Source organism: Neopelma chrysocephalum, unplaced genomic scaffold, assembly GCF_003984885.1.
Source record: "Neopelma chrysocephalum unplaced genomic scaffold, ASM398488v2 Primary Assembly neopelma1_96545, whole genome shotgun sequence".
Classification (NCBI taxonomy): Eukaryota; Metazoa; Chordata; class Aves; order Passeriformes; family Pipridae; genus Neopelma; species Neopelma chrysocephalum.
In genome coordinates, this window is record NW_020925190.1 from 115,056 (window position 1) to 136,955 (window position 21,900).

The window sequence follows — 21,900 nt, forward strand, 5'->3', positions numbered from 1 at the left end:
TGTGTGTGTGTGTGTGTGTGTGTGTGTGTGTGTGTGTGTGTGTGTGTTTGCGCGCCCCCGGTTGTTCTCTCAGAATTTGAACTTGTATTAAAAAAATTAATAACAATAAAAAATAAACAGCAGCAGAACCCGAGCGTGCCCCGTTCTGGGGCAGGGCTGACAGCTGGGGTCAAGAAACAGCTGCTGGAGTTAATGTTTCTTCCTCTCACTTCGTCTGATGGCAGTGCCTGGCCAAGGCGAAGTGGGAGCGGGAGCGATGGTCCGGCTCCAGCTTCGGCTCCGGCTCCGGCCCGAGGGAGGCAGAAGGGGCCGGGGATTAGCGACCTCCCGAAGGTGGGGGTTCGTGTCCCCCCTATGACCCTCCCCATCTGCCTGGCGGGCGCGGGGAAGGCGCTGCGGCTGCCGGCCAGGGCTGATTCACTCTGCAGATGCTGCCCGGGGACGCTCAGGGGTCCCTTCGGGGTCTGCCCACCCTTACGGTCCCCGCCCGGGACCGCAGACCAGCCACCCGGCCCCTTCCCAGGTGAAGGGTCCGCTGCTGATGTGCGTGGCAGTGGTTGGCAGAGGGTGGGCGGCTGTGCCGGCCTTCCTCACGCATACAGCACTTCGGGTCCCAGAAGTGGTTCACTGGGTACATGCTCAGAGATATGTTTTTATCTTATAGAATGCCTAGTACCCAGCAATTCCCACTGACTCAGCTGCTTGGCTCCTTCCTGAAATGGAAGGACTTACCTTTGAGCTCCTGTTTTTAAAGAAGTTGGGCAGTATTTCGTTTTTTGAGGGAGCAGTAACACCTGTCATTCTTATTTTTCCAACTACAGATGAGGCTGTCCCTCAGCTCACATTTGGGGCACATCAGATCCTCCCTGCTATCAGCAGTGCCACATTTGTAAAAAACTGCGATACCCCAATATCCATCACCACATCAGGACTGCCATGACACGTTCTACCGTGTTGTGACACAGCTTGATCGTGTGAAGGTGCTGCATCAACTGTTTGATACCTCTGGAATATTTATGCCTTCTCCATTGCCACAGAGAATCCGCCTGTTCATAAATAAAATAAATGCAGCCAGAGTACTATTGACATCCTGCAAGTGTGGCTTGCAAGAGGCTCATTAAAACCAGAGCTGTCCAGTAAGGCCTGCTGTCTCCTGGCAAGCTCGCCTGTTTAATTTCTTCCTTAATTCCCTGTCCAGGATGGTTCTCTATTCCAGCCTATCGGTTTGTATTGCTCGGTGAACTCCACTCCCTCTGCTGCTTTTTCCAGCCTGGTCCACCCTGCTCCTTCGGCTGTATTCTCTACACAGCTCTTTACCCAACTCCACGACTTGCTGCTAATTAATGCCTGATTTTTTGCTGTCTAAAAAAGATAGCCCTTTGATTAGACATACACACACACATACCAACTTTAACTCTTCTCTTTCTGCAGAATAAGTGACATGAAATCCAGTTGCTGAAACAGCTCAGAATTCCTGTGGGGTTTAGTGAGACTGGGGTTTCACGTGTGGTATCCAGAATTATTAACTTTAACACTGGATCATCAAACAGTTTGCCCTAATTCAGCCTTCCTACTTCACATCCACTGTTACCCTAATTCAGATTTCCTGTTAAATTCTGTAATTCTGATGAAACAGAAATATGCATATTTCGTTTAGGGATTTCTGAGCCAAATCCTTGCTACTGCAACCCATAAAAGACTGACTTATGTTTATCTTTCCAAGTTTTTCTACAATCTCAGGAGAATTTACTTGTTTGGTCTTGCTGTTTAGAGACTTACTTCAAGTTGCAGCTCATAAGAATCAGCTCCTTGGCTTTTTCAGCCATCTTCTTTTTTTCACTCAAATAGCTTCTAAGCATTACCCAGTCTGTGTCCAAAGTTTTCTCATGCACAAATAACATGGAACTTGGAAAAGTATTAGGAGTTCAGACATGGAAGAATTTGATTCAGAAGCTCCAAGAAGCTCTCCTAAGATTTCCAAAGGTCATGAAGGTCATGAGAAGAAATCATCCACTGCTAAGCATAAGGACCCTTTTCAAGTCTCTATTTTGGGGGGGGGGTGTTTCTGAGCCTCTAAGAGTTAATCATAAATAAAAATAAATCATTATAAATAAATCCAAAAAATATATGATCTTGTTGATGCACTGGTAGGGTTCAGGCAGCATTCTGGATAGTCAGCATAAGGATCGCTCTGTCCTGACTTGCCATGCTAATGCTGATTTCATGGTTTATTGCAGAAAAAAAAAATACTGCAAGTTTCTGCTCCTATGAAAGGAGAGTGGAACAGTCACCACCAATGAAAGAAAACATTTTATCAAACCTCATGATTTTAGGTGACAGAACACGTTGCCACAACAGATAACTGAGGTCAAGCAGTTTCAAAGATACAAAATAAATCAGTTTTTTATGAGCAGCAAGAACATTCAAAACCAGAAAGTTAAACTAAAGCAAACATGTACAGAAGGAGATATAAAAAGGTTCCAAATCTTCACTCAATCTGAGAATAAACAAGTCAGATATGGACAGATAGGCAGATCACTGCACACCTTTACTGATGGTTCCTTGAACTTTTATTAGAAACATCTGATTTCGGGTGACTACCAAAACAGATTAAAGAACCGGAGAGAACAGGAGACCTAATCCCTGAATGATACACCTATGTTTGTTTTGAACTGAGGAGAAACTGCAAATTAATGAGTTGTTTCAATCTGTAGGGTCACTTTCATCTGCTGCAAGGTACCCACTATGAAGACATACTCTTCCAATTACATTTGTTGGTGCACGTGACCTGGGTTTCTCAAGCTGAGAGACTGATATTAACCCACTGTACATCCACCAAAACATCCATTTGTGTAGCAGACCCTTGTCTCACAAATTTGGCTTTTTCCTGGCCGAGAGGAGTCATTCTGCTCTGCTTTGTGGCAGTAATAGTCTGGCTTCCCCTGGAACACTGAGTTAAGCCAGGTTGCCTTGGGACAGGAAGACATGGACAAGTGGCTGCAAGCTGATCTGGGATGTGAATTTGCTACAGTTCCTGATTTTCCAGCAACTCAGAACTTAAACTGGTGTCCATGGGAGGTTTGTCTTCTGCTGACCTCGGTTCCATCATTCCATGCAGTGGTTGAAGTCTCGTCAGCGCTCTTGGATACTATTTAATCCTTGGCATGGGCTGATAAAGGCACAGGTTGGCCACAGGGTGTTTCACCCTCTCACTCTTCTGAGCCTGTCCCCAGGAAGAGATAACAGAAGGGGCCGAGTAACTGTACTGAGAGGGTGAGTGGAGATGGTTTTACACCACCTGAGGAACCTCAGCACTGCACGACCCCAACCCATGTGTTCTTTCAGTGTTTTGAGCCTCACTCCTCATCCCCATCCCTTGTTCCTGTACTGCCCACTGCATTGTGCTGGCACAGCTGTTTTTGTAGCTGTGGGCAGCCCAGGGGTGGGAAGAAGCAGCCGGAGAGGTGGGAGAGCTGCTTATGCCACAGAAGGTGCTCAGGATTGAGGACCCTCTGGCTTTTAGGTCCCACCCAAGCCACCCACCTATTTTCCTGCAGGTTTGGTGGTTGCAGCATTCCAGATGCCACAGTAGGTAAATGTTGGCTTATTCATGGCGATTGCTATGTGTCAGGTTTCAACAGAAACATAAAATCAACTAGAAGCAGTGAAAAACAGCCACAGCAGCAATTAGGCATGTGATCATCCCAGGGAGTTGGAAAATCGTGCTTCAGTAGAGCCCAAGGAGAGAGAAAGCAAATCCTTCCACAGGAATATGATGTGCTTTAGCTTTTACTAAGTGATGGCAATTATCACTGGCATTAAAATAGATTATTTTGATATTTCTTTCACGTGATTTTGTAACAGGGAGTGTTCTGCATTATAAACAACGTCTTCTGCTAATCTTAAAAACACCACCACTCCGTAGCTAGTAATGTTCTGGAAAAAACAAAACAGAGCAGAAAATAGGAACCTGTCTTCCAAAATGTTGGAAAATTTCCTGAGAAAGTTCTAAACCCAGTTTATTTCTGTCATCTACTGAAAAAAAATATTAATGAAAGTTCCTCTTAATATTTGATCCAGAGAAAGTGCTTACAGGCTTTCAGAAGACAAAGATTCTTATGCAGCTGATGATTCAAAGGAATCAAAGTATGCTTTTTTTTCCCCTTTCTTTACAAACATCTGGTAGAAAATGTGCTTTCACAAGATGCTGAAAGGCTCTCCTAAATCCCCCCCAATTTTCCCTAACAGCTCCTCTGAGTATCTCCAGAGCTTCAGTAACCCAGGGAATTTTAATATTATTAAATAGCAGAAAATTTCACATTTTGTATGACTTCATCAAAACTGGGCCTTATTTTAACAGGCATTTAGAAAACCACTTTTCAATTTAGCCCCTAGTTTAGCCTGCTATTTTATGTATTTTTCAGCAGAGTTCTTGATGACTTCTGTTAACAGCATATTATTTTAAAGGACTCTTTGTAATTATCTCTCTTTGCAAATACCAGAAAAACTTAAAGGGAAAAAGCACTGTCTGCCTTTGAAAACATAGAAAAAAGGCAATGTCAGAATTCATGATTTTTCATACATCTGGCAATGGTTGTGGCAGATCAGAATAGTGCCACTGAGGAAGTTCAGCCTACAAGAGGAATATCTGGGGATGTTTATGGTTGGGCTAGTGGAGGGACAAAAAGGACGATGAAGTCACCTACTCAATATCTTATGATTTTGCGTAGCAAAAATTGGGGAGATTAACGGGAACGGCTGAAAGTCTCTGTGCACAATCAAAACTGCAAGTTAATTGGCATAGCAGGCACTTGTTCAAGTAACCTGACTAGAATATTAATACAGAAGAGTATAACTTGCTCTGAAAGGGTGGGGAGGGCAAAGCAGAGTGTTGTGGTGAAAGTAACAGGAAAAATTAAGGGCAGTGTCACAGCTTTGTATGCCACTGAAGCAGGAAGATGAAGTGAATGTTGCTTTTGTAAACTGATAGAACTGTGTGAAAGCGCTGGAACATGGTGAAATGCAGAAATTTAACTGCTCTGGACATGTCATAGGAACCCAGAAAAACAGGAGACAAATCAGATCGAGGTTTGAAGCAAAACAAAACCAATGGGCATCAAGAAGTCATTTATTCAATACAAACACAGAGTTGGAAAGATTTTCTGGGAAACAGGTCTGAGATATCCAATAGATTTGACAGTTCCTTTAAAAAACTGTATTAAAGGCAGAACCATAAACTCTGCCAATGTAGAAGCATGTTAAGAAATGAATGTAGCTAAATCAGGAGTTTTTCAATGGCTTGAAACACATGAAGAGAGTATAGGAAGTTGGAAATTAGGTCAAACTGCAAAAAAAAAAGGGTATAAAAATGTGGGGATAAATTAAAAGGGCCATGACAAAAAAAAATTTACATATAACTAGGTATTCTAAAGGAACTGTAGTAGGAAGAAGGAAATCAAGGGAGAAAGTCATGGGCCAATTAATTAAAATATTTACAGGCTTCTAAAAGACAAGAAAGAGATAAGCAGCAGCCAAAATCAGTTTGTCAAGAGCAGACTATGTCAAACCAAACCAATTTTGCTCCATGACAGAGTAACAGGCATCAAGAATAGGAATAAGCTGTAGACTTGGTATCTCTTGGGCTTCAGTGGGTTTGTGTCACTGTGCCACAGAGGTCTTGCATGCAAGGCAGGGAAACATGAAATTACTAATCAGCTTCCTGAAAATGTGTTTTGGGGTATCACAGGTTCATTATTAAAGTAGAAACGGGTTATCGAATGGGGTCACACACTGGGGGTCTTTTCTGGTCCAATACTATAGAACAGTTTTTAGTAATGACTTAGTTAGTAGAATATAAAAAGTTTCTCTCATCTGAAGATAACAGCAAGTGGAGGTCATGGTCAAGGATAGGGTGATAATTCAAAATTTTGTTGAAAAATTCTGAAAACCAGGTTGAAAGTCAACTAGTAACTTCAAAATTACACTGCCAGGAAGGACAGAGGGTAAGGACAGACTTTGTACTGCAGGAAAAAATACTGGAACTGTAGTAACCCAAAGTTTAACAAGACCCAAAAATATCAGAGTATTATAAGAAGAGGTGGACATTATTCAGGGATACAGAGGAAAAGATGGAGAGAAGCATGGTATGAGTCTTTAAATGCCTAAAAAGTAGCTGTGAAACTACCTCCACTCTGTCATTTTGCTTTGGGTTAATATAATCACAAAGCACTGTAGTAACTGGATCAAACCCTTTCCAGACCTGCCACAGACCAATGAGTGCTGCAAGTTGACATTTTAGAAGTTGTATAGTCCTTTCTCCCCACTCATAGATCTCAAGGTTTTAATAATTTTACCTAAACAAATGCAGAAATTTTATTTAATCTGGTTTTATTAGTCTCAGATGAGTGCTGCAGATCTCTAGATCTCATTGACTGTGGTACATTTACTAATAAATAGAAAACTGATGAGCTTTAGGCCTCCCTCCTTGTGTTCCTTCCTCTCTTTGATCAACAGTGCCACCAATGAACTGATAGAAACAGAGACTTTCACATCACTATCTGCCTGTCTGTTGTGGAGTATAAAACATACGGATAGGCTAGAGAGCTGGATGAGGTGCTGAAAAAAATGCCCAGGTGCAGGGAATGCATGAAAGGACAAAAGTATGTTTGCTGTTAAGAAATCTGATTTTTAGTATTTGGTATTTGTGATACTTTACTGAGGTCCAGCATTAAAAGGCATTTAATCACTGGCATCCACAAAACAACATATGAGTTAAATTATTTGAGCAAAGGCATTTCCCACAAATATTTGGTCTGTTACCTTTCTTGAGCCAGGTAGTTGCTGAAGTTTGTAATCTTGCAAGTTTTGTCTGCAAGGAGAGAAACAGATGCAGGAGCTATCAGCTCTGACATGATCCAGTTTATTTACCAAGATGAATGAAAAAAAACTATTGTTTCTTTGCCTTTTTTTTTTAAAAGTATATGATGCTGTGCCTGGTGTTTTCTTGCTCATAGCTTCCCTGCCTTTTTGTTTGTTGCATTCCTAGGCAGGAAAACAAAAGCCAGGGATTTCTAATGCCCAATCTCCATCATTCCCTGCATTACATCAGCTCTAGTGTGGCCTTATCACAGATCCCTGTTCCTCACAGTGGTCTCTATTGTTTAAATTACCTAATTGCACAGCCACAATCATTGATTTTAACAGCTTTTTTACATTTGGACCACGTGGAACATACGTCCTGGACTGATGGGGTTCAGCTGTGCTGAAATGAACCAGTAGCACCATGTGTTGCCTGCATTGAGAAGCATCTCACAAGTATTCACAACAATTATGGGGAAATCATTGGGAATTGTGGGGGTTCAGGCAGACACACCTGCAGCGTTTGCCCTGGGCGTGATCCAACCTCTCTGAAGTCTATAGAAATATCCCCACCAATGTTAGTGGGCTTTGGATGGGGACCAAGGCTGCTCCAGAGACCTTCCTCTCGCAGTGCTCCCATTGAAGTCAACAAGATTATTCCCAGGCATAATAGACCTCACCGTCAGGAAGATTTTAATGATATTCAACCTGCATCTTTCATGCCTTCTGATCATCCCATTATTCCTAGTTATGGCTTGTTATCTTCCTTTTCCAGGGACCCAGTCCTAACCTCCTTAGTCAGGCACAATTCATGCCAGCTCCAATGAAGGATGCAGGATTTCACTGACACCTTAATATTCAGAGACTGTTGCAATGCCCTCCTGTGATGTCATCACACAAAGAAAAAACACATGGTATTTTTGGCTGCAGAGACCATGGAGCTGAGCCTATGGCCATACTGAAGAAAAATGAAACGACTTGCCAGTACAATCTCAAGACATAAAGCAATATGAATTTTTAAATAACTCTTGATCTTATAAAAACATTTTATCATCTTTCTATCAGATGTACATCCTCATAGCTGTGTAAAAATCCATAGCAAAATTATTTGGAGTAGTTTCCTTTGGTTAAGAACTCAACATTTGTGGTTCCAAATAGCTTTATAATTTGGTGTGGACAAGACAGATAACGGAATACTTCTTTCTCAACAATCATTTATTATATATAATTTGGCCTTTCTGGATGGTTGGACTGGAACGCATCCTAAATTACCAATAGTTAAATACTTCTGATATGTACTAAAAATGGTCATTTCCTGTAGAATTGTATTAAAATCTTGGATTTTATTTAGTATTGAAACATTACATATCTCCTATGGTGTTGGGACAAGAGTCCTCTCTTTGTGTGTGATTTTGCAGCAATGAGCATGCAATGACAGGGATTTTGTCGCAGTACTAAGGATAATATCTATAGTAGATAAAATAATAATAGCAGGTAAAAGGAAGTGTGTACGGACATTACACAGTACATATTAAATACCCCAAAATATGTTACCATCCCCGACACCATGGGCTTCCTTACTATGTTCTGAAGAAATGGCATGAATTCCTCCAGCATGGATACTTGGGACTCCCTAGTGAGGACATGACTTTTCCAGATAGGGATGTCAGTGATGGTAAACCGCTTTTTTTCCTCTACGTGTGTGCTGGTTTAAAAGTTAACCAGCAGGGGAAATGAACTCAACTCAAAAGAGAGATTATAAGTCAGAATAACAATTTATTAAAATAATACAATAAGTACAATTATACAGACAGACAGTTGTTTTTAACCCACAAAACCCAAATGTATAACCCAGCACCCTGGGGCATGAACAAAAGTGGTGTTCCTTGGCCCCCCCCCCAAGTCCAAAGTAAAGGGAGAGGGGAAAAAACCTGCTGGTGGGAGAGCTGTTGCAGTCTGGTCAAAAAGTGGTGATTGCAGTCCAGTCGAGGGTGGTGGTCTCAGTCTGGTTGAGAGCGGTGGTCTGCAGTCTTCCTCTGGATCCCACGAGTGGTGGTAAAGGTTCCGAAACTCCCAGTTTATATATTCTCCAGTTCAGGCGGGAGTGCTCAGTCCCTCCCTCCGAGCGGGGAATTCCATAAAAGGGTATCAGAGCGGGGAATTCCATAAAAGGGTATGAGGACAGGAACATAGGCCTCTACTGACAACAGTTTCTGGGAAATGGCATGGAAGGCTATAGAATACACAGTTTTGGGTTACACCCATCCAGTGATGAATTGGTCCCAGCCGTTCTAACCAGGACAACGTGCTCAATTTCACCTTTTTTTTTCATATCGCAGTGATTAGTCATTGTAGATTTACATGTGCATTCCCTTTGCTATTATATTCACTTTTCAGTAACTGCCCAGACATCACATACATTAAGAATTAAAAATGTAAGATACTATTGCTGCTCCATGTCCATCATTGTGGCCCTGATTTGCCCCGCCTACCCTAATGTTACACCGGATTATGGCAAATGGAGCTCTCTGAACCACTCCCTTAATGAGATAAACAAAAACACCCTCATGTTTGTGCAGTTATGGAATTGTTCTCACTGAAATTCAGTGTATTCCAGAGCCTATGAGCCCATCCAGCCTGCTTCAATACAGCATTCTGTCCATGGGAGTAGACTTGGGTTAGTTTTTAAGTGAAATTAGACAGTCACAGTAACCATTGTGTGAATATCTACTCTTTATTCTAAACACAGTCTTTTGTGACATATAGTAAAAACTGTCCAGTTAAATTTAGACATATTTGAAAAGCAACTGGTTTTGTAGCCAGTGTGACATGAACATCATTTTTATCTGATATTACATGGATTTCACAGAATAAATGTTGGGCTGCCAGCATCTCCTATTGCCATTAACCTTCTTTTCCTCATTAATAACCGACCTGGAGCTGTGAGAGCCACCCATGAGTTCAAGCAAACCAACCAATCCCCTTCCCCAGGCTTCGAGGCTGAGCAGAGTAAGCAGAGATATATGTCTGCTGCAAACTATTTACAATCGACAGACAACAGCTTTTTACTGCATTTTTTTGGTTTCACCTACTTAGCCTACCATTCCATCCCTAATAGAATAACCAAAAGCGCTGTTAATATCACAGACCTGGAAAATTAGCCAAAAATCCACAGAAAGATAAGCACAATAGAACACTGGTGATTAACATGTACATTTAGCATAATGGATCCCAGCATCAACATCTCCTGTACATTCTTCCCCATTCAGACCAGTTTTGTACATCTCATAGTGGTGGTTATATCTGATGAAACAGCAGAGCTACAGCAAAGAAACAATGTACAAAGAATGTTTGTAACGTAATATGAAAATGGTGTTCAGGTTTTTAATACACTGTAATTGACCGCACTGATTTTTTTTTTCTGTGAAAAGATAATTTGGTATGAAAATTGTGCAGTACTTAAATTATGTAATTTTGATAATGACAGTGAAATACAATTTCTGTAAGGCAAGTGAATCACAAACTTTTTCTCATTCAAATGAAGTGTGTAATATGTCTGAATGCTGTCACTATTATACATTTTAAAAATAACTCTGCCATGAACTATTATCGAGTATCATTATATTTCAAATACATAACAAAAACTAGTGAAGTCACACTACAAACATGTTGAAATGCCATGTTGCATTTATTGGAGAAGTAATGAATCCTGCAGGAGTGAGCCAAACTTCTTCTAGACATTTTATCACAGTTTTTTTAAAGAGCTGAACCTTAGCAGCTCCTTCCCCATGTTAAGCTGAAAACTGAAATTGGGATAGGCTTTGACCTTCCAAAGATAAACATGAATTCCTATGGATAGTCAAGGTTCCTGTTGCTTCTTTTGTTGTGCCAGGCTTTGGAGACAGAGGGGTTTGATCTATTAAGGGTGAAATTGCACTACTGGTAAAAATGGTTTTTATTTGTGCCGTCCATCCTGAGACTGTGGAGGAAGCGGCATCACTCCACTTCTGGGAGACCTTAAAGGAAGTTGGATGCACGGAGAGGTCAGAATGCAGGAAGGTGTCCGAGCAATTCCTGTAAGTTAGTAGCTCAGTTAGGTTTTTAATATCTAACATTCCTGCCTTTTTTTTTTTCCTCGGGGCTCTCTCCTCCACCCCCTCACTGGAGACCCACACACTCCTGCTCCTGCTTCTCGAGAAAAGGCTCCCGGAGGAGGCTCGTGCTGTCTCCACACACACTTTGATGTTTGTAACTGATGGGACTCCTCTCTTTGGAGCTGGGAAGTGGAGAGGAGCAGAGAAGCTGCACCACATCACGGGGGTCACTGCGTAAACTGAGGTTGAGTGTCGGGTGGATGATGAGTTGGTTGTGCCCCCTTTGATCTGTGCTCATATCTGACCCCTGCATGGATCAGCCCTTTGTCCAAGGCTGCTGGAGACACTGGGCATCCTCTGCTCTTTCCTCCAATGTGTGTTTAAAGTGGAACATATATATGTAATGTTCCCTTATGCTGCTCTGTTCCACTCCCAATGATATATTTTATATACTGCAAATTTTACTCCTTACCAAAAATACATTGTCCTGGAAGCAAACTGAGTCAAGTGTTGTCAATATGCCCGTAATTCCTTTGCAATTGTGTGAGGTGTGAAATTTGCTCAACTGTTCTCACTGGAAGATCTGAGGGGTGGGAGATAAAAAAATTAATTTCTGCCAAGTGGGCAAGGACAAATATAGATTATGTATATCTTATTTCTCTGGAACGAAGATGGAGGAGTTGTGATTCCAAGAGACATCCTCATAAGAAAAAGGAAAGGAACTAGGACAAATATCTTCTTTCCTTTTTCTTCATATATATGATAGGTGCAAAGAGACAGTAATGATTTATTACACCAAAAGGTAAAATAAATGGTTGATTCAGCTAAACTGAAGTTCAAATTAGAAAAAAATATGCAGAATGTTCATGGTACAAACTTCTTAAAACAAGGTGTTTCTCTAACTCATGAAGGAAACCAGAAATAACATTTTTTGTGGTGGATGGATGATCTTTTTGATTTTTTTAAAATGGTTTTAAGACAATTTTACTCTCTACTTGAAAATTATGATCCAGTCATAAAAGCAGGCATTCATAATGATAAATTTAGTAATGAATGAAAGCTGGGATTCACAATAAAACACCCATTGGTGTTGGTGATTTTTTGCCTCTCAGTCGTTACCTGAGCGTGGCACTAGGAGGCAATCTGCTATTAGAGGTGTCATCCCTCAGACATCAAAGTCTGAGAGTATGAGATATTTCAGCACCAAATGGTACCGTTTATGACCAGTTTCTTATGTGTCATTACCACCATCACCTTGTCTTCCATCAGCTGTTACTCAATGGCAGACTTGGATTAAAAATACCTTCCTGAGACTCTGGTCACACTTTTGGCCAATAATTCCAATTTCTAATATCCCAAATAAAGGAGTGAGGTTTGAGTGAGGTGATATTTAGACTCAGATGGTGACAGGGTTGTCACAGCCAACCTGCCTGAGTTGACAAGAAACAGGTGTTCCCAGGTACACCCATAAACAAACCACCTCAGATAACCTTACAAGGAATATTTATACATCATCTCTTTCTGCTGTGGACATTTCTAGGGTAGAAAGAAGCCAAAAAGGGGCTGGGGTTGAAAACCAATAGTTTGGATGCAAGTACAAAGGCAAGAGCCATGTCAGCTTTTCCTGGATGTTGACTGCTTGACTTTGCTGTCTTACATCATCTTATTTTGATAAAAGTTCTTTTGTTGTTGTTTGGGAGCAAATGTATATTTATATACTTTTATTAATTCTGTAAAGTACTTGGAAGTTCTGAAAGAACCAAGACAGAGTTGGAAACATGCTTTTAAAAATGCTCTCACAAGTGTTTACTAAGACAGAAAGTTGGATTTGACTTGGCTGTGTTTGTGCTCCTTTTGTTTACTTTATGTGCATATTTTAGCTAATAGGTTTACTGTTAGGATTGTTTATGGGAATGGCACATTTTAAGCAAATATTTCAAAAAAATTTCATGTATATTTTAGACTGGCAAAGGCAAATGCTTTCACTAGAAATCTAATTGTAAGCTTTACTGTTTACAGTGTATGCTTTATTACACAGTCATTAAATCAGAAAGTATGTCTATGGACACTTGGGTTTATGTTCAGTAAGGAACTACTAACTCGTGGGTTAAACAGCAGCTACACTAAAGACATCAATGACTCTCAAGAATTCTAGATATTAAGTACTTTCATTTATTTATACATTTATAAATGTATAAATCCCCAGACCTTTCCATTCCCTCTGACACTGCCCTTTGCATAAGCCACTATTAAAGTCTGTGTTCCAAGTGCTGGGATGTGTTGTGGTATCATTGGGCAGATCAAACAATACAAGAAAATAGATAATGCACAGTTTCCAGACAAAACAGAGACTTTTGAACTGGGACCATAACAGAATAAAAACTCACAATAAATTCATTGTTAGTCTGCTTAATGCAATTCTTCATCTGCAAATTCTCTTGCAGCTTGAAATCTTATCTGGCATCCTGTCTTTTAAAACCACTCCCTTCACATTTTGGAAAAAAAATAATAATTCTGTTTGTATGTCTGTAAAATAAACATAATTAACATAGGTGGTATATGGAATTAATGCTTCCTGTAAGCAAAGAGCTTCACAATTAAACCACAGATTTGCTGCTATGCAGGTTGAAAACATGAGCTTGGCTCAGCAGACAGTGATTTTTTTCCAGGGTCCATAGATTGTTGTTCCATGCCTTGTGTCAGCACAACTGCATCAGGAACTTCACCACTTGCATCAGCTCACATTAATATTATTTTTAAGACAAAATGGTCCTTGATATGACACTGCCACCCATCAACAGAAACAATTGTGCCGTGGAATGTTAATATGAAAGTTTATATATGATAACATTACCGTTTGTTTTTAATAATTTTTCCAATGGAAACAACTACTGTTTCAGTGAGTCATTTTATTTTCTTGCATTTCCTGGGAAGTGCTGCAGGACATTTAAGGAATAGAAAAACAAGCTAGCTGCAGCTCAGCAGAGAGGCTGATTCCATGGGCTGTGCTAGGTGGAGAATGCCATTTAAACCAGTGGTCTGGACTGGGCATACAAGATGGGCTGCCTTTTCCAGCTTCTAAACTATAACCTCTTGTACTGAAACACTGTAAAAGAACATTAATTAAGGCTTCAAATTCAAACCAGAGCTCTCCGTGAACATAAATATTTCCAGATCATTCCACATGTAATACTTGAAATATTGAAGCTTACTTACAAAAGGGAAGTAATGGAAAATGTCATCATGTTGGTGTATTTTGGGAAACACATCAGATTTTGTTAATAGTTTGAAGAAAATTTTAAACTGAAGAATACAAATCTAGTTCTAATAACTACCCTATCAAGTATATGTCGGGGGGGAAAATTCATTTTTTGGCCCAGTTTAATGCATTTGTCATTGGCCACTGTGATTTAGGACAGTAAACATTTTCACTGTTATCTCTTTTCAGAAAGAAGCAAAACATTCTGACCCAAAATTGATAGGTGGTGTTACTCTGTTCAGATCTTAACAAGAATGAGAAATTTTTTTCTTTCAGCTCTACTCTGCTCATCTGGTCTATATTTCCACCTAAAATGGACAAATTCTGCAGCCATTTAAATCCACCCAACCCTGTTGACCTCAACCATACTCTTATCCTGATTTACAGCCTCATTAGGATTTTAATGATGTAAATGGAAGTAGAGTTTGCTCCTAAATCTTCCCTCTAAATTGGAGAGCATGTTCACTTCTGTGTGCAGGATGTGCCTCAAACAGGGAATGCACAGCTAAAACTTGGCAGGCCAGGCCTGGGGTAGAGGGTGGATTTCTTTTTTTAAAGCTGAGCTCCTACCTTTCCCCAGATAAGCAGTGGCACATTTACAAGATACACATCTTGTAAAATCTTTAGCAGTCCTACACATGCATGTACAAGTGTAGCACTGTTTTTACAAGATGATAGACTACAATTCCTTCTCACATATCTTTGTGATGAGGGAATTGAGTCATTAGTCTAAGTATATTTGGGGGTATTGAAGCTGCAAGACGGCAGGAAGAGCAGGCACTTCCCAGCTCCTGGTACCTGTGGAACAAAAACAGGTCCTGGCATAAAATCTCTAAATGGGTGGCAAATAAGAAAGGACAGAGGGGCTTTATCTATCTATTTATCATCTATCTATCTATCTATCTATCTATCTATCTGTCTGTCTGTCTGTTTGTCTGTCTATCTATCTATCTGTCTCTCTATCTACCTATCTATCCATACATCTTGCCTTAAAGCTTGTTCCAGAGCTCAGAAAAGCAGAATTCTCATTAACGTCAGTGGCCTGAATCAGTTCCTGAAAAAGAAAACACAGTGTATCACTTTCAGTATCTTCTATAAATTTAAGTCAGAGAACCTTTGTGACTTCTAACACCCTCTATATTAAACAGTGCTCTGAAAGATTTAATATTTATATTACACAAATCCCGCTTTGTTTAAATTTTTTAAAGGTGCCATAACCAGCATGTTTACTCTGCCCCAGTGCTCGCTGTAGCTCGGATGTGTAACTCCTCACAGAGACTCATGTTACCCAAAATCATACTCCTCCCACCCTCAAAACTGCACTAGAAAAACACATTTGCCAGAACTTGCTCCAGAAGGCTCATTTCCATATAGCCTTCTCTTAAATAAAAAACTAGGAAAGCAGAATGATGGGGGATCACAACAACCCTGGGACATTGGTTTGATATGTTGAGCCTGGAGTTTACTCAGCCATTGCCCTTCCAATACCAATAAATATTATGTTATATATCATTAATGGAGAATGATATATAGTTTTACATGTATAAAAGAATGATATATAATAATGCCCCCTCTATGGCTGGGGTGGTGCCTGACCAGGGACACAAACTCACAAGATTATTAGTGCAAGATCAGGCTGTGCATCACATGGACAGGTCCAAATAATTCTGCCCAAGAGGAGGGAGTTAATAATTTCTTCCTTCTATTAAATTAGGGCTGTTTGGGTTTTGAGTTTATTTTAAAGCACATTGAAGCTTGATGACTTTTAGTCACAGGTGAAGTGCTGCGGAGTCAAGAAGCAGAAGGATTTTTAAAGATCTTACATAACTTCAGCGATATTTTTAAGCATATTAATTGGCAGGTGCTTCACACAAACACAGAGGTGACTTTCTGAAAATACAAACTTGCCCCTTGAGTACAGCAATTTTATTTTGTGGCTTCTATAAACAACCAAATTCATCACCTGTAAAATCAAAGAAGGTGGCACTTGTTTTTAGAAAGAAGTAATCAGGTGTAAGCTTTGCTCCCCAAAACAAAATGAAGCTGTGAACAGACCAAATCAAGAAGGGAACATGATCAAATTAGGCAGTTTATAAATATACAGTGCACAGGAATACAGCAAGCCCATGGGTGGTGGGCAGCCCAATCACTCACCTGCCTGTGGATCTCACAGCTGGAAAAGGCTGTGGAAAGAGGTGGAAGAAATCCAAGTGTTTAATAATAGTGCTATGAGTCGCTGCGTTTTAATTATTTTCACTCTTGCCGGGTGCAGCCTTAACAGGAACACAGCTCACCCTCAGCTCACACGGGAGTGGGAGGAATCGGATGGTGTTTCACCTCACCTTGAAGGTGACAGGCAGGGCTGTGCAATACCCATGTTTATGCATTAATACTCAGGAACCTACTTTAGTAGGCTTGGGTTTTTGGTATGTTGTTTTTTTTTTTCCCCTGGATATCTTAATTCTGCTGATGCAAAGAGCGAGTGAAATTACAGGTGCCCATCTGCGGTGCAGGATGCTGATAAACAACTCGCCACTTCGCAGTGGCTGGTCACATCTGGAGCCTTTTGGGATGCAAAAAGTAGTGGAGGATTATTGCAAAACTTCGAGGCACTTGCGTTTGCCATAACTTTTGTTTTTAACCTAAATTTGTAGTTCCCCTCCCCCCTTAGAGGATTTTACTTATTATTTATATTATACTTATTTAGCTAACCAGCTAAGTCAGCAGCGAAGGAGAGTCAGACCTATAGCTCTTGTCAGGAAACTTTTCCAGTTTGACCTTAGACTGAGACAGGCTGGTATAAAACCATGGATCGGTGGATTCTGTTCCATTAATTCCATCATATTTTAAAACTCCACAACCCTTAGTCCCCAACTCTTGAGCATACAGTATTCGACACCACTGTTCCCTGTCAGGAAAAAAAAAAAGGCATGATAAATTTGAATTTTTTTCCACCTTTAAGCTGTCATACTACTTCCATAACAGAAAATCAACACACAAATAGAGATGGATAGATGGATCTACAGTACAGACTGTGAAGTCTGTATGGATGGTGGAGTCCCTCACTCTGGCATTTTCTTCTTTGTATAGTTATACCTGTATGAAATAGGTGGATTTAACACCCAGTTTGATGCAGTCTTCTACCATTTTCAAAGCACTCAGCCTGTCTTGAAAAAAATCCCTGCTGCAATTCAAGAGGCTGTAATGAACTAACACCTATTTATAATATTATTTGCCATTTCTATTTGCCAGCGTGTGCACAGAAGCACAAAGGGGGCTTGAGGAAGGTTTCACCCTTCGCGTTCCTCGCACACATTTTGAAATCCTTGCAAAATTTCCATCAGGTCACTGTAGCAATAATTATGCATGTATGCAGTTAATGTTCCCTGACTGCTTCTGATCCGCTGTGTCTGTTCCCTTTCTGTGCTCTCCTGTGGAGATCATACAGGCAGGATGGAACACACAGACTGGTCAGAACTCCACACCCTGGAAAATCTCTAAACCCTGCTCCTGGAGGAAATATTCCAACCAATGCAAAGTAATAATTAAAAAAAAACAAACAAACAAACCAAACCAAAACAAAAAAAACAAACCACAACAATCTAACCCTAAATGCTCATCTGCACATTTATTCCCCGCCCCCCCAACATTTAGTACGTGTCGTGTTAGCAATATCTGAAAAGGCTTTGATGTATTTTCTGTGATTACCCACAATTTCCTGTTATGTAAGGTATCTCTCAGGAGACTTCAGACTCAAGAATAGGTTGCACTGGGAATTATCACTAAGATCTGGCCCAATATGGCTTTTTAGCTCATTAAGCATTGCTGTTGTGCAGAGCACTGTATTTTTCCTATACTGTTTAGTCTGTTTATATAAAATACTCACTCTGAAACCAAGAATACTCCAAATTTATCCTCTTATGGCACACGTGATCTTTCATGAGAATCCAGTTAAATACAGGGGGGTTTGTGCTTTTTTGCTTAAGAGAAGATATTGTCAAGTTGGGTCTGGCTTTCTTCCCCTCCTGTTTGAAGGTCAGTGATCATTTAGGACAGATTTCTATCATGCATTTCAGATGCTAAGGCAGTGTCTGTAGCAGGAGACAGGCCATAATTTATCAGTGAATCTCCAGCTGTTCTCCAGCTCCTTCCTGGTGAGGAGGTGCAGGGAAGCCTGGTTTTATTAAAGCTCCCACTTGATGATGGTAAACAGCTATTTTAGTCTTCAGTTCTACACCCTAATCCTGACCCATCAGGAATTATTTGCCCGCACATTGACAATTTTGGGAAGAGAACTGATCCTTCTTCCCCTTGACCATGTGCTGATGTCACCTTTGGGAACCATCTTAGGAAGAAGTTGGACATGTGCCTTCGAGGGAGCTCCTCCATCCAAGCATAAGACCATCCTTCTTCCACTTCCATGTGTTTATTGTACCACCCCCTTCTCACATTCACACCTGGCAGTTTGTGTTCTCTTACCGTCCTTTCACAGCTACTGAATTCCAAGTCTGGTCCTCTCCCAGTTTCATCCTGGTGTACTCTTGTCTGTGTTTACAAATGTACATGTTTTTACAAAGAATTATCTGCATATCTAGGGCTTTTTCCCCCATTGTTTCCCACACCTTCTTGCCTTTCTTGACATCTTCTACGCACAAAACATGAGACAATTCCTTCCCACCTCCATGGCTCAGTGCAGAAATACCTATGGCATTCAGATCTCGCCAGTAAAATGTTTTAAGAGATATTTAAACTGTTAAATGAGTCAAATGTATTAAGTTTTTATTAAACAAGCTGGCTAATAACACACAGATTTCCTTTGTGATTTTTTTGCCCTACCTACCTGCAGACAACAGGGACCCACTTAAGCTCTGGTTTTAGTCTCTATCCCTGCATTCCAAAAGGAAACAAAGAAACTTTCACATTCAGTCAAAATCGACTAAAAAAACTGTACTTCTGGCCGAGACACACATGCAAACAGAACAAAAACAAGATGTGGGTGCCTTGCTGCACCTTCAGGGGAACCAGGCACCTGTGTTGTTGTGCTGTTGGCCAGTGCCACCCACCCCACACAGTTACATCAGATCTGACTTCTCCAAGGAGTCTTTTATGACCCTGGCTGCCATGGCTTTGATCCAGAACTCTCCCAGCAAAGCCTGGCTCAACAGTGGCTCCAGCACCATCCTGCACTGTCAGCAAGCAGGGAGCAAGAACCACCAGGATTTACAGCTCTCCAAATCCTGCTGATTCATGGGCACGGCTGGAATTGAATTGTGCCATATCAGTGCTATTCATAGCCCTTCCACCCCTGGAGCAGTCTGCAATATTTCTGAAGACACTGCTGCTGATGACAGGGGCTGAGCATCACCTGTGCAGCTCCCTCACCGCATAGGACCAGAAATCACCACCAGTTTTTCACCCACAACTTTACTCTGGTTCATAGCTGGGATTTTGCTGTGGAAATGTGGTGCCTGGGTAATTTACTGAGTATGGCATCCAGATTTATGGATGGATTTAAGAATAAATATATAAAAATTGAAGGCTGCTGTTCAACCAAAATGCATTTTGGGTTGGTGTGGTGCAGGAACTGCATCCCAGACGATGAACTTCCCTGTTACTATTCACTCCAGGAGCTCCAGGGCTGGATGCCTGGGTGCTCCACTTGACCCTCAAGTCTTTCCTGACTGTGGCTGTGGTACCTCTGTGGACTGGTAAATGATATAATGACCAGGGTTAAAGGAGGGGAATACGAGGGTTAACAAGCTGCTGGCATTTCTCCTCTGCTTTATGGTCTGCAGAGGGAACTTTGTGGAGTGCACAAAACAACCCCATGCCAAATTAAGCATGTTTGGGAGTCCTTACCAGGAAGGAATCTAAACTTATGGCAAAATGGGGATCCCTCTGGAAACACGTGGTTGCAAAGAGTTCACTGATACTGCTACTGTGACAGGGAAACAAAGATCTCTGTGACTTCCCAGCCCCATCCCCAGGAGGGGAGCCTGGGACTGGTTGTCAGCACAGGGGCTGCAAGCCCACACCTACCAGCAGCTGAAAGGGGACATTTTAGACCACGGTATTTTACTTAGCCCTTCAGCTCCAAACAAACCCTTTTTTTGGGTACCTGTGTTCCACCTTTACAAAATGGAGCCCACCCAGTTTACTTAACACTTTGAGCAAACTGCAGTGCAATTAGTGCTGGTGTTGTGATTGCTCAGGCAGGATCAGGGCTGAGTTGTGCTAAGCTCTTCCAGACGGGTAGATAAAAGTCTCTGATCCACAAAGTAGACAAGGCATTAGTAGAAATACAAGAGATAAAGCTGAAAAAAAACAAAAGAAAGCCTTGACAGCAGCTCACGCTTGTCCAGGCTGAGGGGCTGGCACAGAAAAGGGGGCAAGGAGAGGTGGCTCTGCTTGGCCTCACAGAGAACTAATGGCCATTACAGTCACTATCAAAGTTAGAGGAAATTGCATCTGTTTTACTGTTGAAACGTACAAAACGTACAAAGCTTTCCCAGCATCCATAAAAAGTTAAATATATTAGAAAACAGAGGACATGAGCTTGCTGTTGTTCTTCAGCCTCAACTTGTATTGCTTTCAGTGGCAATTTCACCTAAATAAAGACAGAAGAACCTAGGCACAATGTTTTTAATTACTAGTGGCATTTCTAAGCTTTCTGTGGTCAGCACCCAATCCAAAAAAGTGACTTCACTTTTGACTTTGGCAGTACGGATGCTCTGTGCAGGAGACAGGCTGCAAACTAGTTTCCATCCTGCTTTAATAATAGATTCATGATCCAAAAAGGAACTTAAAACACTTTACTTCAATATTCAGACTTGAAGCTTTCCCTCTGCAAAGGGTTTTATAACCCAGCCATAAAAGACTGCCTTTGAAAGTTGGCTTAAAAGGTCTTAGGAAAGCTGTGGATTTTTAGATTTGAAGCTTCCAGTACTTAACTGTTGAACAAGAGATAAACAAACTGGCAACTTGCATGACCAAATCTGCCCTGACCAGGTGAAATGAGTTAGAATAGAGTCAACTTTGCATAGCCAAAAGGTCCAGGATGCTTTGATGCAGAAACTCTTTCAGCTGTGTTTTCTGCAAGGTGAAACAGGTGGGGATGGATGTTACTGGGATGAGGGTTTGTGGAGTGTGACCCCTGGCCCTTACCTGTGGGGCAAGAGCAAACAGAACAAGAGAGGAAGGACAGACAGAGTGCCAGAAATGTAAAGAAAGAACCAGAATGAATGCTAAGATCTGTTTTCTGCTTGGCAGACAGCCAGGAGAAATATTTCTGTACTGGGTGGATAAGGGCTCATCTTCTGCTGAGGTGTAACCAAACCCCACTGAGACTCCTATGAGTTTTCAAGGAATTGGCAGGGGCCAGGGGAATCTACGTGGAAAATCCCCAGTTTTTATCCAAATGAGATGTAGATGTTCTCATGGATGAGCTCTTTACCATTTTCTTCGAGAACATTGTTGGATGTTCACTGTTAGGAGTTTTCCCTTTACTTCAATAACTTATTTATGTTATTGATTTCCACCCAATTTGCCTAGTTATACCATTTTCTCTGCAGTCAGCTATTCTGTATAAACCCCAAGGATCCATCTTTCCCTCAGGAAGCTCCTCCTGGAGTCAGCTGCAGTATCCCTGAATGGTAAAAGCCTATGTGTTTGTATTCTCATGGCCTCTAA

At 41.1% G+C, this 21,900-nt stretch overlaps 1 protein-coding gene and 1 long non-coding RNA gene across 5 annotated transcripts in view; both read right to left on the reverse strand.

Annotated features, from left to right (window-relative positions):
* Positions 1-21,900, reverse strand: part of ATG10 (autophagy related 10) — a 528,134-nt gene that overhangs the window by 80,243 nt on the left and 425,991 nt on the right. The gene's annotated exons all lie outside the window — the stretch shown is intronic.
* LOC113981434 lies at positions 9,904-14,239 on the reverse strand. Its single transcript, XR_003538414.1, has 3 exons — positions 13,340-14,239; positions 11,425-11,535; positions 9,904-10,932 (listed from the first exon to the last, which is right to left on the reverse strand). It is a non-coding gene; the product is annotated as an uncharacterized LOC113981434 (long non-coding RNA).